The 16,070-nt window shown below is 32.0% G+C and overlaps 1 protein-coding gene across 1 annotated transcript in view; it reads left to right on the top strand.

The window, feature by feature from the left end:
* Nucleotides 1–16,070, top strand: part of LOC134258025 (papilin-like) — a 68,698-nt gene that overhangs the window by 5,331 nt on the left and 47,297 nt on the right. The gene's annotated exons all lie outside the window — the stretch shown is intronic.

Here is a 16,070-nt window from a genome sequence, read left to right as displayed (position 1 = left end):
CATTATTTTTTTAATTTTATTTTGGATAGAGAATCAAGAATATGTTGTTCAAAAAGAACAATTATTTAAGTATATGTTAAATTAATCCTTTTAAAACATGACATTCACTATAATGAGTCACAAAGGGCCACATTCATGATTTAAAAAATTGTATTGAAAATTTTGTTGAAATGACAAGCAATAAACTACTGTAGAGGTACTTTTTTCCACGGGGTCATAATTCGGCAGAATCTCAATTTCTGTTTAATCCACGGGTAGAAAAAAACGCGGATTTTCTAGATTGTTACTAATTGCCTTACATTTATATTAACTACGCTTGGACAAATTTCAGCAGAAATATTGTGACTGCATAGTGCATACATAGCGTAAATTAATACCACGCGGAAAAAAAGTACTTCTACAGTAACTGATTTTAACTTGAAAGATCTTTGAACCAGTGGTATTTATCTGTAAAAAGGAATGTAAATCCCTATTATATGAATGATTTGTGAATCACCAATCATCCAATTATTACTCAATTCTTGATTTCCATAGTGAGATGCATCTTGGTTTAGTGTAATGGGGATCGATATGTGTAAGAGCATTTTCACCAAGCTTGAAGCAATTTGACCCAAGACATTGAATGCACAAGTTATAGAAAGTCAATGTTTAAAGTGAACAAAAAATCTTATTTTAATTTTCTTTGCACTGCTTAAAGTATATTTCAACCTACTTTTAAAAAACATAACATAATAATAAGTTCTAAAACAATCAGGGATGTTAATTAATCTCATTGTGACATCTTGAAGCAAGAGGGTATAAATTTGATTTATCAAAATTTGTTCTGAAGAATTTCAATTATTTTTATTCATAAAGACAGCCAAAGACTTTTGGTGATATATATAACAAAGAATGAATTTAAGAAAATAGAATAAAAAAAAAAATAAAAATGCAGTTAAAATTATTCTAATCTTGGACCCCCTAAAAGTACAGATAAAATGAGGTTATAAATTGTTCAAAGACAGTAAGCAGGTAATCAGGAATTACAGTTTTATAACAAAGTTACATTATTGTGTCAAAACCAGTCATCACAGATGTTGTTGTAGAGGGAAGTGATGCTCTAATTTAAGTGCTTTGAAAATACATGAAAAGACTAGATTGAAGGAAAATAAAAATTTGACGAGACTGAATATTAAAGTGTGGATGGTTTTTGCGGTATTCAATCAAACCCATTGATGCTGCACATATGTTAATTTTAAGAGCATAATTGCATGGTAATATAATAAATCTAAAGAATGGCTTCGTTCTTCATTGAAACTTTTTAAGAGATGCACTTTTTGGTGTGCAGTGGGCAGAAAGTAGGAAACTTCTTTGTGTATATGTTTTATATTGTTTTCTGCCTTTTGTAAAGAGGGGCGATGTTTTTTTAACCATATATTATTTCCACAACATTTGTCAGACCTAGGAATAAGAATTTTAGGGGATTACTGTGTGACAAAGATTCATGTCTCTGATTTAATTGTTTAGACATTCATTGCTGCTGCAAGGAGCCCTCAGTCAAAATGAGTATGCACAAGAAGATTATTAAAATAACAACATGTTGAAACATTGATGACTATTAATATTCAAAGGAATCTCAGTGGGCTGCTTAATTAACTAAATAGACACATGAAAAGAATTTAGATTTTAGCATTGATTAACAGTGTATTCAGTTGCTGGGATACTTTTCGAAAAACTTGTATAATATGTCGACGTTTATATCGCTTTTATAGTCCATTAACATAATAAATCTGTGATGGAATTTAATCTAGCTTGAATATTACTCACTACAAAATCCGAGCCAAATTGTAGAGCATTTAAGTTTTTTTGTAGGTAAAATATGACTGCAATTTCATATTTATATGTGTCATATAGGCAGTCTTAATGAGGTATCAGGGTTACATGATACAGCTTCTGTATACAGATTCCGGCCCAATGTCATGATAACAAGGATTTAACTTTGTCTTAATTTTTTGTTACACCGGCATGCCATTTCGTGACACCCCAATATTTCACAAATGAAAAAAGTGTTTGAATTTCAGTTTTATGCCTACCTTCAGGTTAACATTTCACAGTATGTGGGCACCTCATTGGAGACCTTGATCTTAATACATCATCTTTTGGCATGGTTTTGTTTCCTGCATCAAATGAAACATTTAATTGCTTAATCACACCTGTATTGTGGGGGATTTTTAGTATTGTTGTTTACTGGTTGTCTGGAAGATTATAACTAGGTTGTTTTTCACCTTCATATAGTGCCAGAATTTGTCATTTAGCATCATCTTTCATCCTACACTTTATGCCAAAATTTGTCACCCGACAAAGTCTAGTTTCATCTTGTTTCTTAATTGCATAATCTAAAATTAAAAAAAGAGAAACTGCAAAAAAAAGTCTTTTTTCCCCCAATAAATTGAACCAATACTTTAGTGCTCCAAGTAGCACAATTTCAGCAGATAGATATGTGAAAACCTTGGACTTTTTTTCCTGATTAATTTTTTTTCTTCAAAAATATAGTTGTATGAACATTTTTTCATTTTTGGGACTGATAATAAATTCAATTTTTTTTTAAAAATTTTTGGTCGAGATCATTTTACATGATGTTGCTTCTGAACTATGAGGGGGACCTTATATTTAGTGTCAGTGTGGTGAATGTGTTAGAATTTTAGCTGAAAGAAAAATACAGTACATAAAACTAAATTTACTACCTTAAAAATCAATGCTTACTGACCTGAAATTAATTTTTAAAGAGGCATGAAATTTTTGTCGAGAAAAGAAAATTTTTATTTAAAGACAGAACACAAGTTGATCATTCATCAGATATTGTCTGAGAAGGTGATAGGAACAGCGAAACCTGAGCAGAATAGAAATTTGATAATTCAAAGACTTTATTGTAAATATTGTAAGCAGATCCTCTAAAGAAGAAAGACTGACTTTAATTGTGCAAGCAATATAGGAAAACTAGACAAAATTACATCTGGAGAATCGTCACCCAAATTTGTGAACTGCAAACATTTCGGTAGTTTTTTTCAGAAACATTTAAAAGTCGGATAAGATTTAAAGTGCATTTGTCTGCACATTTATATATATACAATATGTATATATTAGCATAACAATGATTTGCTTTACGAGGAATTTGAGTCGATGCAGAACTTGAAAAAATTTAAATTGAAAAGTCAAAAAAGCAATAAACAAAAAACATTATGTAATATCTTCATAAATAAAGAAGATGTTTTCATATAGGTATTTAAATTATATATGGTCAACAATAGAACCCATATATATAAAGTGTTGAAAATTGTGCTTAAAGATTATTATCAGGATTTTCACAGGTATGTGAATCACTAAAAATGTCAATACATGTACATTTCAAATTTACACATAAAATACATTTTGTGCACACCTGAACATGCAGCTCATACCTTGAATTACAGGTAAAATTTGGAAAGCATACAAATACCTGGGTTGTCTCTGTCTATGATAAAAAATAAAAGAAAGGTCCAATAAGTTTAAAAATTACCTGTCAATTTTTACAAACATCAAAGTAATGATTCACCTGAGTATGAAAACAATATGCGTGATAAACATCCAACAACAAAATCTTTATGGGGGCTGAGTGTTGCACAAAGACATAATTTTTGTAGGAGAGAGAGAAAGAGAGAGGGAGACTCGTAAAATGTGAAATGATACTGTCAGAATTTTAAATTGTTTCATTGAGCCCTTCAGCACCCTAGAAGTTGTACATCATGAGTGGTACAGACAACTTTAATTAGTATTAGTGATGTCATGTTCTGTTATAAGGTTTTTTTTAATTCTGGCTTTTATAAGTTATGGTGTAATACAGTAGTGTCAGGTATCTACACGGAGATATTATTATCCTTTGTGCTAACTTGATGTGTTCGTTTGGGATGCGTGTGAAGACTGTCAATCAACCACGTTTTTAACATGGGGATTGGAATCGACTACCACAAAATTCTTCGCTGGGTTTTGATGCATCAGTTGCTTTACAATGTAAGTAGGGGACAAAAAACAAAACAGAATGAGGGATCATTTGTCTTTGCGGAGAAATTACTTTTGATTTCACGTCAGTGCTTATAATGGATTGGAAGTGGCACAAGTTTCTTATTTAAGAAGCATGGAGAGGAAAATAATGCTTAACAAATTGTTTGTTTGTGATTGAGAGAAGAGTGTTTTTTATGTTGACATATTTGCCATGGAAACTTTATTTGACTGTTGGAAATTATTTCATTTGAATATTCTGTGAAAAGTCATGAGGATCCATAAAACATTGTGTGCTGTATTTATGTGTTTGTGCCTTGTGTTGGAAAGTCCAGCAACAATCCAAAGGAAAAGGAGACGGCATAGGCAGAAAAAACCTGTCTTTATTCCTTACTTATTTTCTCTATTTTCTGAGAATGGGGACTTTAGATTAAGGAAGAAATCTACCCCAGCCCCATACAGTTCAACGACAGAGCCCACAGCTGTGTCAAACTCTGATGTTTTGTTGAACTCAACGACAGTATTACCAGACAGTAGAACCTTGTCACCAAATGATGTTAACAAAACAACATTGTCTCCAGACAGTGTTATTCTGTCAAATTCTACCCTTTTATCTGTGATATTTCCAAGGAATTCCTCCAATTCTAACACTACTCCAACTTTTCTCCCAGTGACAACTACAAATGCTACAAAAACAGAAGATGAAACAAACAGGTTAATAACAATTGCAGAGGGTGGAATTACACCTAAGATAATAAATGTGACGGGCAAAGACAATGTTACGGAGAAAAGCTTTAATTTAACTAGTGGAATAAATGATAAAAGTGAATTGAACAAGAATACAACCAATGTAAGGTTAAGTAATAAAACTAGTATAGTATATGATAGAAATGAAAAAAATGAAACTATAAGGACTGTCCTTAATGGAACAATTGATGAAGATGACAAGAAAACAACCACTGCAAGGACAACAGAGGCCACTGAGAAAGAACAAGTTTTAACAACATTAAATGATCAGAAATCAACAAATGAAGAAGATAGAATTAGCTTAACTATTGATAGGGTGCAAAATGTGTCAAAGTCTTCTGATAAAAACCATAGTATGAAGATAGATATTGTGACAGAAAAAGCAGTAGAAACCACAACAACCAAAACAACCAAAATACCACAAAACACAGAATCAACAAAGTCCGAAAAATCGGTGACAACAGGAAAACTGTATGCGACAACCGTGGCCCCATTCCTAGAATTAAGAGGAATCCGGATATTAAGAACAAAGATTAATGAGGATGACCTCGTGATTCAGGACATCAATGACGAAGGGGTTCAGGGTTATCGGGCTGGATACCTTTGGAATAGATGGACCCATCAATGGTGGAGGGCCAGAGGTAAATAAGTACATTGGTCTGTCTATCAAATGTCGCAAGAGTTCACTGAAGTATGTAGGCTCCATTGGAGTCTATTATCAAAAGGTTTAAACCAGTTCTCGTCACATCTTGGGTGCATTTTTGCACTTTTCAATCAGCTATTATAAGAATATTTAATAGTTCCAGAAAAACCAGTTCTCATGTGACAATTTTGGCTGCCTACACTTTTTAGGTACATTTTTTGTCGTTTTTTGATCATGCAGTCAAGTTAATTCAGAGGGTTAATATGGCATGTAATATTATGTCATCTTGTTAGAGAGGAAGGAAAAGGCAGAACTGTTTAAGGGGCTTTGATTTTATTCTAGTGAAATATTTGAGACAGAAGTTGAAAAAGACAATTAGGGGCACAGCACGCAAACAGTTGGAATTGTAGTAAAGAAAGCAGGATAAGCAGGAAACTGGTGCCATAAGCCACGTGCTTCTAATCTTTCTTGATGTGAAAAAAGAATAATGTTTGTTGAATGAAAAAGATATTTTTAATGCCTCTAGAATCACTGTTATGTTGTTTTGATGATGTTTCTATTTTGGAGGTTTTATTTGATGGAAAACTAAGTTAATGAGATAAGTAATCATGTTAAAGATATTAAAAAGCATAGCTGAATGATGTATTTATGTCATTTACAATATCTGTGAGAAAAACTATCTTCTGTTTAATGAGCTTACAGATAGACAAAAACGGGGCAAAATTGGGTTCTGTATATTAGTTTGAAATGGATTATTTTCAACATTATAAAAAAAAAAAGAAAACAAAGATGCCAATGAGTTTTGAGTTTCAATTTCAAATTGCAATTCAAAAAAACAATAATAAAATTATATTTTAAAAAAAAAAGTATGCACCCCCCCCCCCAAAAAAAACCCAAACCAAATCACTGAATAATTATAATGCACAAATATAACAATGTATCTGCTCTATGTGAGGTCTTTGGGTTTGGTAAACATAGCATCAGGAAGATCTAGTTTACATGCCTAACTGCAATCATTTGTAATTCTGACATTTACTTCATGGTATGTGATGAAATGAAGGTTTAAACTAACATTTTTATGTCGATTTATCTTTCAAAATCAGGATACTGGAATCAGGGTGAATTAAATTTGACACAGTTTGGGAAATGCCTGATCAGTTACATATGTATAATGATGAGATATCTGCTGGGAAATTATTTGAGGAACATTTTTAAAAACTATATGAGCGGAAGCTGCAATAATATAAAGTAGTAAGATGATCTGTAAAAAATATTCTTAATGCATATTTGTTTTTGTTCAAGATAACTTTTTTGTAAAAATTGCTATAGATCAAAAAATTATGCGTAATCGACACACAATTTGAAACTTTATGCCTAAAAAGTACCAGTAGTAGGCAAATGCAGTATATATAAATTAAAAAACTTCTTGCATATGTATCAGTGCTGATGAAGATGTACTTTATAATTTATTATTAGGTTTTCATTCATTCCCTAATTAAGTTTAATAAGTGAAGAGGTATGTGCATCCTTATTTAGAACATCAGTACTACATGTACTGATTGAAAACCAGGACAAGGGAGCTAAATATAAAAAAAATTCCAAGATTTCATCCTAGTAAAATGATTATCCACTTTATCTAATGATAAATACCTCAGCAGAGGTCCAAATATCATCTTGCTTTTTATGCCCCGTAATTGATTTGAAGATTCAGAGGTATATGGCTTTTGTCCTGTCCATCTGGCTGTTTGTCTGTTTATCTGTTTGTCAGCAAAACATTTAATTGGTAGGAACTATGGCTCTTATATTTACATGTGTATTCCTTGTGACAAGGTCTTTCTTTGGATACCATAATATTTGACCTTTTGACCTTGGAGTTTGACCCCAAATTTGCAAGAATTATCTAACTTTAATCATGTTAACCTCGGCCATAAATTTAAGACAGTTGGTGCCAGGGCTTTGATGAATACTTCACCTGTGTATTCATTGTGATAAGAATTTTCCAAGAATATAAATATTTTTGACCTTGACATTGGTGTTTAATCCACTTTTTAAACACTTAAACCTTGGAAATAAATTTTGAACAGTCAGTACTTGGGGCTTCACATTTCACAGGTACATTATATATGACAATTAAGGCCTTCCTTTAGATATCAACAATTGACCTTTTGACCTTGACCATAGAGTTTGTTTGACTTTAACCTTAACCATTACTTTTGAACAATTTGTAATAGGGATTTATTTTACATGTGTATTTTTTATGACAAGACCTTCCAATTAGTACTTTTAATTTGACCTTGAATTGTGACCTAATTATAAATCCTTAACCATAACTTTTTAATGGTTAGTGTTTGGCCTTTAAATTTTACAGATGTATTCACTGAGAACATGTTTTTTGGGGGTAACAACATTTTTCATCCCTTGGTCTTGGGAGTTTGACTTGCATTTGAGAAACTACAACCTTTTGTCAAAAGCTGTCCTCCGGGGGCATCAGTGTTACACAAACACATCTTGTTTTGAGTAGCAACAAGTCTTGATCATGTGAAAGCATCACTATATTCTAAGAAGAAAAAGAAAAGAAGTTAGAGTTATCATCTTTGATTTAGTTTTGAAGCCTAATTATCCATTTTGTATCTATCCAGTTATCATAAAAGGTGCAGGTTAAATTAGGTGAATATTTTTTCTTTTTGGACATCTTGTTCTTGTTTGAGAAAATAGCCACAATAATTTCTTTTTACTTACAGTTCAGGAATATATATTGTTGTTAAGTAAGTTTAATGTACCTGACACCTTTGCAGGTGCAGATTTAAGTTTGTAGAATAGGGAGCAGTCACATTACTTGCAGCATTTAAGCCTAATAGATGGGGAATTCAAAACTATAATTTGGTTGAGATATGTATAATCTAAATTGCATGTTACAAATGCAAATTCAAGTGCAGCAATTGTGTTTCAAGTATCTGCATATACAAATAAATGTAGGTTTATGTATTAGCACTGTAAAAGTTCTTTTCTGACATTTGTAATGGTTAAATTGACAAATTGTGTCAAATTTATAAGCTAGCTTATTAAAATACTCAATATGATGACCACTTTTAGTAGCAGGAACCAAAGAAGGAAATGTACATTATTAATAGCCTCATGCATTTTCAATAAAACTATACAAGGCCATGAAAAACACATATTAGGGTCAGGGTTTCTTTTTTTAAATTAAAGTTGCATTTGTATATTTGTTTGATCAAAATTATTTTAACTGTTTTTGGGAGTACAAATTAAAAGGGGGGGGGGGGTTAAAAAAAGCTTTTCATTATCATTTGGGTCAAGTTGGTCATGCAATTTTCTGAATTTTGGGTATTTATAAATTGCACATTTATGTCTAGATTTAACAATATTGTGTGAAGACCATCTTTATATAAGGTGACTAATTTTGAAACTGATGAGAAATATGATATCTGTTTAAATAAGTAGGTGGAGAGGAATTCAGAATGACAAATTTTCCAACTTTGAGTGCTCCCTATTTGCATATGTCAGTATTAAGTTTTTTTGTCGAAATTGGTTATATCTGGGAGGGGCTCTAGAGTGCTAGAAAAAAATTGGCAAATTTGTCACCTTTAGTATGTAAAAGTTAATACAAGGACACTGATAAAGTGATGTTTTATTAAGGGATATCAACTTTATCTCTTCTTCAAAGGCAATAGTATTAGAGTGTGGAGCCTTGCAGAAAATGTTCCTTTGAAGTTGTCGTTTACGTTTTTATTTTTTAATGAATTCACAATTTTTTTTAAAAGTCTTGGTCTAATCTTTATCATTAAACTTTTTTGAATTTTTTTTTTATTAAGGCTGATTTAGAGTCAGTAGCTGTTTATTTTCAATTAGGGAAATAAACTTTAAATCAAATTGTTTTTCTCATGTAGAAGTACTAGGTCAAAATGAACAAATATATCACACAAGTGTAATAAATTACCAGGTTGATTAATATCTATAATTAACATTTTTTAAGCAAATAGGTATTGCAATGTCGGTAAAGAACGCATATTGTACATGATGAGTACAATCAACTTTTTAAATCATCATGAAATCATCAAAAAATCATTATGGCAAAAAAATGTGATATTCATTGACTGTAAAATTGTTAATGATGTACTTCGCGTGAAATGAAAAACTACTTTATTGGTCTTCTGAATAACCTGTAATTTAGAATAAAAGCCCACCCTAGTCATTTTTAATTTGCGAAGATTATACGCACCCCCTACTTAACTGAATTTCTGTAATTCACATTATACAGTGTACAACGTAAATTGCTTTTCAGGTTATAACTAGTACGAGATTTTTAAAGCCATTCTAAAATAAAAAATGATTTGTGTATTTCATTTGTTTAAATGTATAGACCACCCATTTTATTTCAATTTTCGTAGAATTTTTTTGATAATGGTTTCAGGTTATAATTTCACACTTTGATCTTGGTGGCCCTAGGTTTATAATGGCTTAAGCCCCCTGTTTACTTCCAATATGCTACATCAAACAATATTTTCACTCCACTTATCTCATCTTATATTGGAAAACACTTGAGATTGAATCCCCAGAAAATTGTTATAAGTTTTATCTAATCCTGTAATTTTAATATCATCTATGTCAAGGCATTACCAAGGACAATATGAAGATGCACCAAATTACGAAGATTCTTTAGTTTGTCTCATACGAGGTACTAATTTGTGATCATCGTTAAAGCATTCCTCTCAAGAGATTGCAGTTTATCAGATCATTATGTTTCCCTTTTTACAAATTAACCTTTTCACATAAAGCACAATGTTTGATGTCTTAACACAGAAAGTTATTATTACTCACAGTGGGAGGAATAGCATAATCTGTTCTTTTATCCTGACTTGTAGATTATTAGCACTTGAAACTATCATAGTACTTGCAGGTCTTGTCTTGAAGGTTTTTCCTGTTAGAATAACAATTTATGAATGTACCTCTCACAACATGAAGGGGGAGGGGGGGATGACTCACTGTCCACTAGATTGTAAATTTGGGGCACTTGGTTTATATGACAATTTTCTGACAAAAGATTGAGACAAAAATGAAATTCAAGCAATATTTAGCACAGTATATTTATGTGGAAAGGGATGAGGCAATCACAATGATGATGAAAATTTATAAAGGAAATACTGTTTATCTGACTCTAATGTAGCAGAGGGCAGTTTATGAATGTCTTTAAGGACTATGATCTAAAACATGAGTAACCTAGACAAATTCCAGGTGAATGAAAGCTGAAAAAAAACTATCAGTTTCTTCATGCCCAGTCATCCATACAGAGATATACATTGGAAGCTTATTCTTGGAAGCTCATTCTTGAAAATGAATTGCTGATATCTTGATTGTGTGTCTTGACCTTGATCCAAGGATATTTGACCATCATATCTATATTTTGACCAAGGTCCTTAAGCAAGTTCAAGGTCACTCTCAGAAAAATATGACATATCTGGCTAAAGACATATCATTAAAGAGAAACATCAAATGTTTATTTACAACTTTATATCAAAAGATTTCTAGGAGTATGGTATGACCTTGGCCTGAGTCATTTGAACTAGGGTCACTGATAGAAAATGTGAACTTGAATTTATTTTCAGAGGTTGCAGAATCTCATTTACATCTCACATTTTTATCACTCAACTATTTATTATTAACCAATAACCAATAACACAAGGTAATAATAAGGGGGGGTTCAGATGAAATGAAATAGAGGGATGATATTTCACTTAACATTACATATACAAAGAGATTTAATTGCAAGCTAGCATTTAAACCCCCAAAACTTGCAGTATACATTTGTCATGTGTTGTACAAAATCTTGTCTACAACATCATCTAGACTCACTGCTACTTTTGTGCTCATTGCATCAGCATAAAAAGTTACAAATTAATCTAGACCACACACAATTCAGGAAGAATTAGTACATTTGTACCTGCCTTTATTACATAACAAAGTCTTGGCCAGAAATCAAAATTGTACTAACTACTGACACTGTCTAGATAAATCCATAGACTACAAGGCTGATCATGAGTATTCTCATGAGACTGCTTGTTGTAGAATGTACGCAGATTTAGTCAATATATAAAAATAAATTTACAGTTGTTGTACATAGATAAATTATAATTTCCATACATTATTGCACAGTTGTTCCAATTTACAAACTGTTGCAGTTATATATTTCTGTAATGGACATGCTCATTTCTATGATTTTGGTGAAAACATAACAGACAGAGACATATTATGACATGACATATGCCAGAATCAGATTATTTTTGCATATTTTCATACCCAACTATGGATTTGGCCTGATGTGAATATGGCTAGGGCAGATATTGTTTGTCATGTCTGTCTTCTGTTCCTCAATTCCACCTTTGCATTAAGCTATTCAAGATACATGTATCTCTTAACATCAAACTGTCAAAATTTTTGTTCCTAGTCAATTTGCTATTCAAGATACATATATCTTTTAATATCAATCTTCATATATAGATACATTTTTGTAGAAGCTATTCAAGGGCATCAGCTATTTTTGACCTTGACTTTTACTTTAACCTTGACCTTTTCTAAACTTTGTGTTTAGCTAAATTTCAAAGAGACTGCTCAAGATATTTGTTTCAAACCTTATTTTCTTATACAAACTGATGAGAACTATTCAACTCAACATTTTTTGACATTGACCTTTCCTTTGACCTTGACTTCTATTTTATTGAATCTGTGTTTAGCTAAGTTTCAAAGAAACCAAGATATTATTATCGAAATTTATATGCTGATACATATGAGAGCTATTCAACTGCGTCAACACTTCTTTTTTACTTTAATCTTTCTTTTTGAACCTGGCCTTACTTAATCCTTAAATAAGTGATCATCTCAATTTCAAAGAAACTTAAGGTATTTTTATCAAATCTTATATACATATTGGACAAAGAAGTTCAACTGCATCATCATTTATTTTTACCTTAATCTTTCTGTTGACCTTGACCTCGCTATGGTAATAAGCTCAGTTTCATATTTACACTATTCAAACCTAATATGCTGATACAAATCTGGTGACAACTTCTTATGCCTTTTTTGACCTTGACTTGACCTTTCCAGGAAAAGGGTTAAATAATTGCAAACACAACTTATTTGAGAGAAGGCAATACAACTAAGTGAAATATGCTTTATAGGAAGTTAACGATGATGGTATAGTCATTTCTTTTATTTTTGAGGGGGGTTGGGGTTGGATGGTTAGTTGGGGGGGGGGGGGGGGGGGTACATGTAATTGCATTTTTACTTTACTTTATTTTAAATAGTTGTGTCTGAGATGTTTGTTTAGGGAAGATAAAGAATTTATATTGTTGGTATTTGTGACCAGCTTGAATCTTTTAGACATTTGTGAAATTAATGTAGAGAATTATATAGTGATCGACAAATCAAAAAAAGCATAAGATGTCTGTGATAACTTCATAAGATTTTCATGAGGTTATGTTCTCTACTATCTGTTAAACAAAACACTTTATACCCACTGGCTCCAAAAGTGTCTAAATGAATGTTAAAAATGCATTTATAATGAGTTAGATGTGTTTGAAAAATGAGTGGGATCAGAGTTGATCATGAGGGAGTCAAAAGGTTTTCTTCGCTGTGGCTCCTCAGCGCACAGGAGGAAAAAGCTCTGTACCTGATACAAGAAACTCCCCTCGTAAAAAATTAATGTCAGGAGATAAGGTTAACCCATTGATAATTATTCATAAAAATTCATACCTTTAGAAATATTCTCTATTTGTACTGCGTATGAATAAGAGGTTTTTGTCCTTGAATGATATAAAAAAGATTTAAAGCCAGATTTCATGAATTTATTTGAGAAGAAAATGACATGATTGCTTAAAAACTGAAAAATGGGACTTCTAGCAATGAAGAATATATTTATATTATAACCAAATTTTATGTTCAGTTCTTTTCTCCAAAAAAAAGTTATCCAGAGCCATGTGTGAATGAATACTGATGAATTTAAGATTATAAAAATACAACGAAGTTTAGTATTAGAATTATAATAGTTTGTATATATGCAGGCATGGTTTTGTCATGTAAATGGCATGATTTACTTCCCTTTAAAACACAATATTATGGAATACATGCATGGGTTGGCCTACGTGCTGTAAAGGAGAATATGTATGCACTAATGTACATATATTTTAAGCAAGAACAGTGCAAACATCTCTGATTTCAACCACAAACATCGCAAATGCATTATTTTGTCATGTTAAACAAATTTTGTGAAATTAGCAACAACTAGCTTTTAATCAATCTAATACATTCCCCCATTCAATTGGTCTATGACTCAGACAGAATAGATATGTGAATCCCACCTGATTTATCAACTAATTAAGAAGCTTTTAATATACAAAGGCAGCTGCACCCGATTAAAAATACATTTTTGCTGCCTGTTCCTCATTTTTTGGGTGGTTTTATATATGCATGAACACTGTTTCCACACATTAATGACTTGGAAGACTTCCTTAGAAAAACCACAGTATATTTTTTGAAGAAATGGTTGACTACATGAAATAAGCATAAAGGTAATTGATTGCCTGAAAAGAGGATTCCAAAATTAGAATGTCAGTTTTGTTCAGGGCAACTGTCGCTGGAGCAAATTGTAGACCAAGAGTTATCTTTCTTTCTGTACTAGCTGTCTTCCATTTTCAAGTCATATGATAGCCCTCTGGGCTTAGGCTAATGCCAACTGCTCGGGCCAATGCCAGGGCCAAGATAAAAATAGCAGTTTGATATAAGCATTTAATATTTCATTTCTTCTGAGGAATCGTCAGTATTTCAGTAAGAAGCAATACATTCTGTACTAATCCCCACTGCTTTGATCTTCAACATAACTCTTTCAAATTGATATTGGAGCATATAATACATGTATAAAAGTATGTACTTGTATATTGACTGGATTTGAAGACAACATTTGTTTTTTGGACCCAAGAACCAAACTGATTGCCTGAGAACATTATAAGTTGGTCTTAATATTAACTCTGCACACTTAGATTCTGAATACCGGTACTTCCTTCCTTACAGAGCATGTTGTTTAGCTTATGGAAAATATGCTTTGATTTTTCAACATTCTGATAATGATATAAGAGCTAAACTTAAAAATTAACAAGTAGTAAATAATTGTTTACAGGAATAAATGCCTCTCTCTGCTGTTGTTTTATGGAGAATCTAAGTACATGTACATTTGCTGTTTTGTGAAACATTGATGCTCCAGTATGGCAGTTCAGGGTTATTGTTTTCAAATGTAGGTCAAACTCCAAGGTCAAGGTAAAGAGTTAAAAAAAAAATTCATTCCCAAAGAAAGGTCAAATCACATGGAATACACTTGTGAAATATAAAACCCTATTACCAACTATTCAAGGAATATGACCAAGTTTAATGATTTCAAAAAGTAGGTCATACTTCAGGGTCAGTGTTGTAAGGTAAAAAAAATAATGGTACCAAAGGAAGGGTCTTATCAAAATGAATGCATTAGTGAAATAGAAAGGAACAGGCATTCAAAAGTTTTTGTTTTCAAATGTACGTCAAACTCTTAAGTCAAGGTCATCTCAATAATCTTAGTACCCAAAGAAGGTCTTGTCACAAAAATAAACATGTGATGTATGAAAGTCCAAGCAACAACATTCAAGAAATATGGTCGAGGTAAAAAATTTTTAAAGTAGGTCAAACTTAAAAACAAAGGTCAAAAGGTAACTATTAAATGTCGATACCCAAAAAAAAGGTCATGACACATAAAATATACATGTGAAATATAAAAGCACTAGCCCTAAATGTTCAAAAGTTATGGACATGGTTAAAGTTTGGTAAATTTTTGCTAAAGTAGGTCAAATCTAAGGTCAAGGTCAAGAGGTCAAATAATTGATACCCAAAATAAGGTCTTGTTACAAGGAATATACATTTGAAACACAAAAGCCTTCGGTTAGCACCAATCATTCAAAAGTCATAAAACTTAAAGTTTTTGCGCACCAGTAGATAAGCTGACAGACATCTGGACCGACCCAAAAATATATGTCCTATGAGTCTTCAGTTGCAGGGGTTTAAAAACCAACAGTCACACTAAAAAAGATGACTGGTTGTAGGTTCTGGTTATGCTGGGTGTTTCTACTAGTAGTTATATTTAGTATCAATGTATCACTATTTTTGCAAATTGGACCTAAAATCAAGGATACAAAAACTTTTTGACACCAGCCTTTAAGTCATAAGTTGGACCATATAATAATAATATCTATGTTTATTTAAGGTCACCGGCACTTTCATTACTAGGTTAAATGGGTCAGAACTTAATGGGTCACAAACTCGGCTAAACTCCCATAAGCTCTGTTGATTGCCCTCTGGAAATTTTTAAAATCTGTCGATCTGCACAAATTTTGTATGAGAAAGAGGGATTCCATGTATTGAGCTTACCACATCAAAAGATTTTCAAAAAAGATTTTCAAGTTCAATAAGTTTAAGGCAGCGTATGTCTGATCTGTCTAAGAATGTTGCGTGCACCACAGAATTTTTCGTTCACCATCTGTGGTCCAACATCAGATATGGATTGACTAAGGATAGTATCCATACTTATCTTTGTGGAAAATGTAAAGAGGTGGTCTTTTAAACAATTTTATTT

Source organism: Saccostrea cucullata, unplaced genomic scaffold, assembly GCF_032062105.1.
Source record: "Saccostrea cucullata isolate Sc308-1 unplaced genomic scaffold, CSIRO_AGI_Scuc_v1 ctg2384, whole genome shotgun sequence".
NCBI lineage: Eukaryota > Metazoa > Mollusca > Bivalvia > Ostreida > Ostreidae > Saccostrea > Saccostrea cuccullata.
Note: the sequence above shows the minus strand (reverse complement) of the source record. Positions and strands in the feature narration are given on the sequence as shown.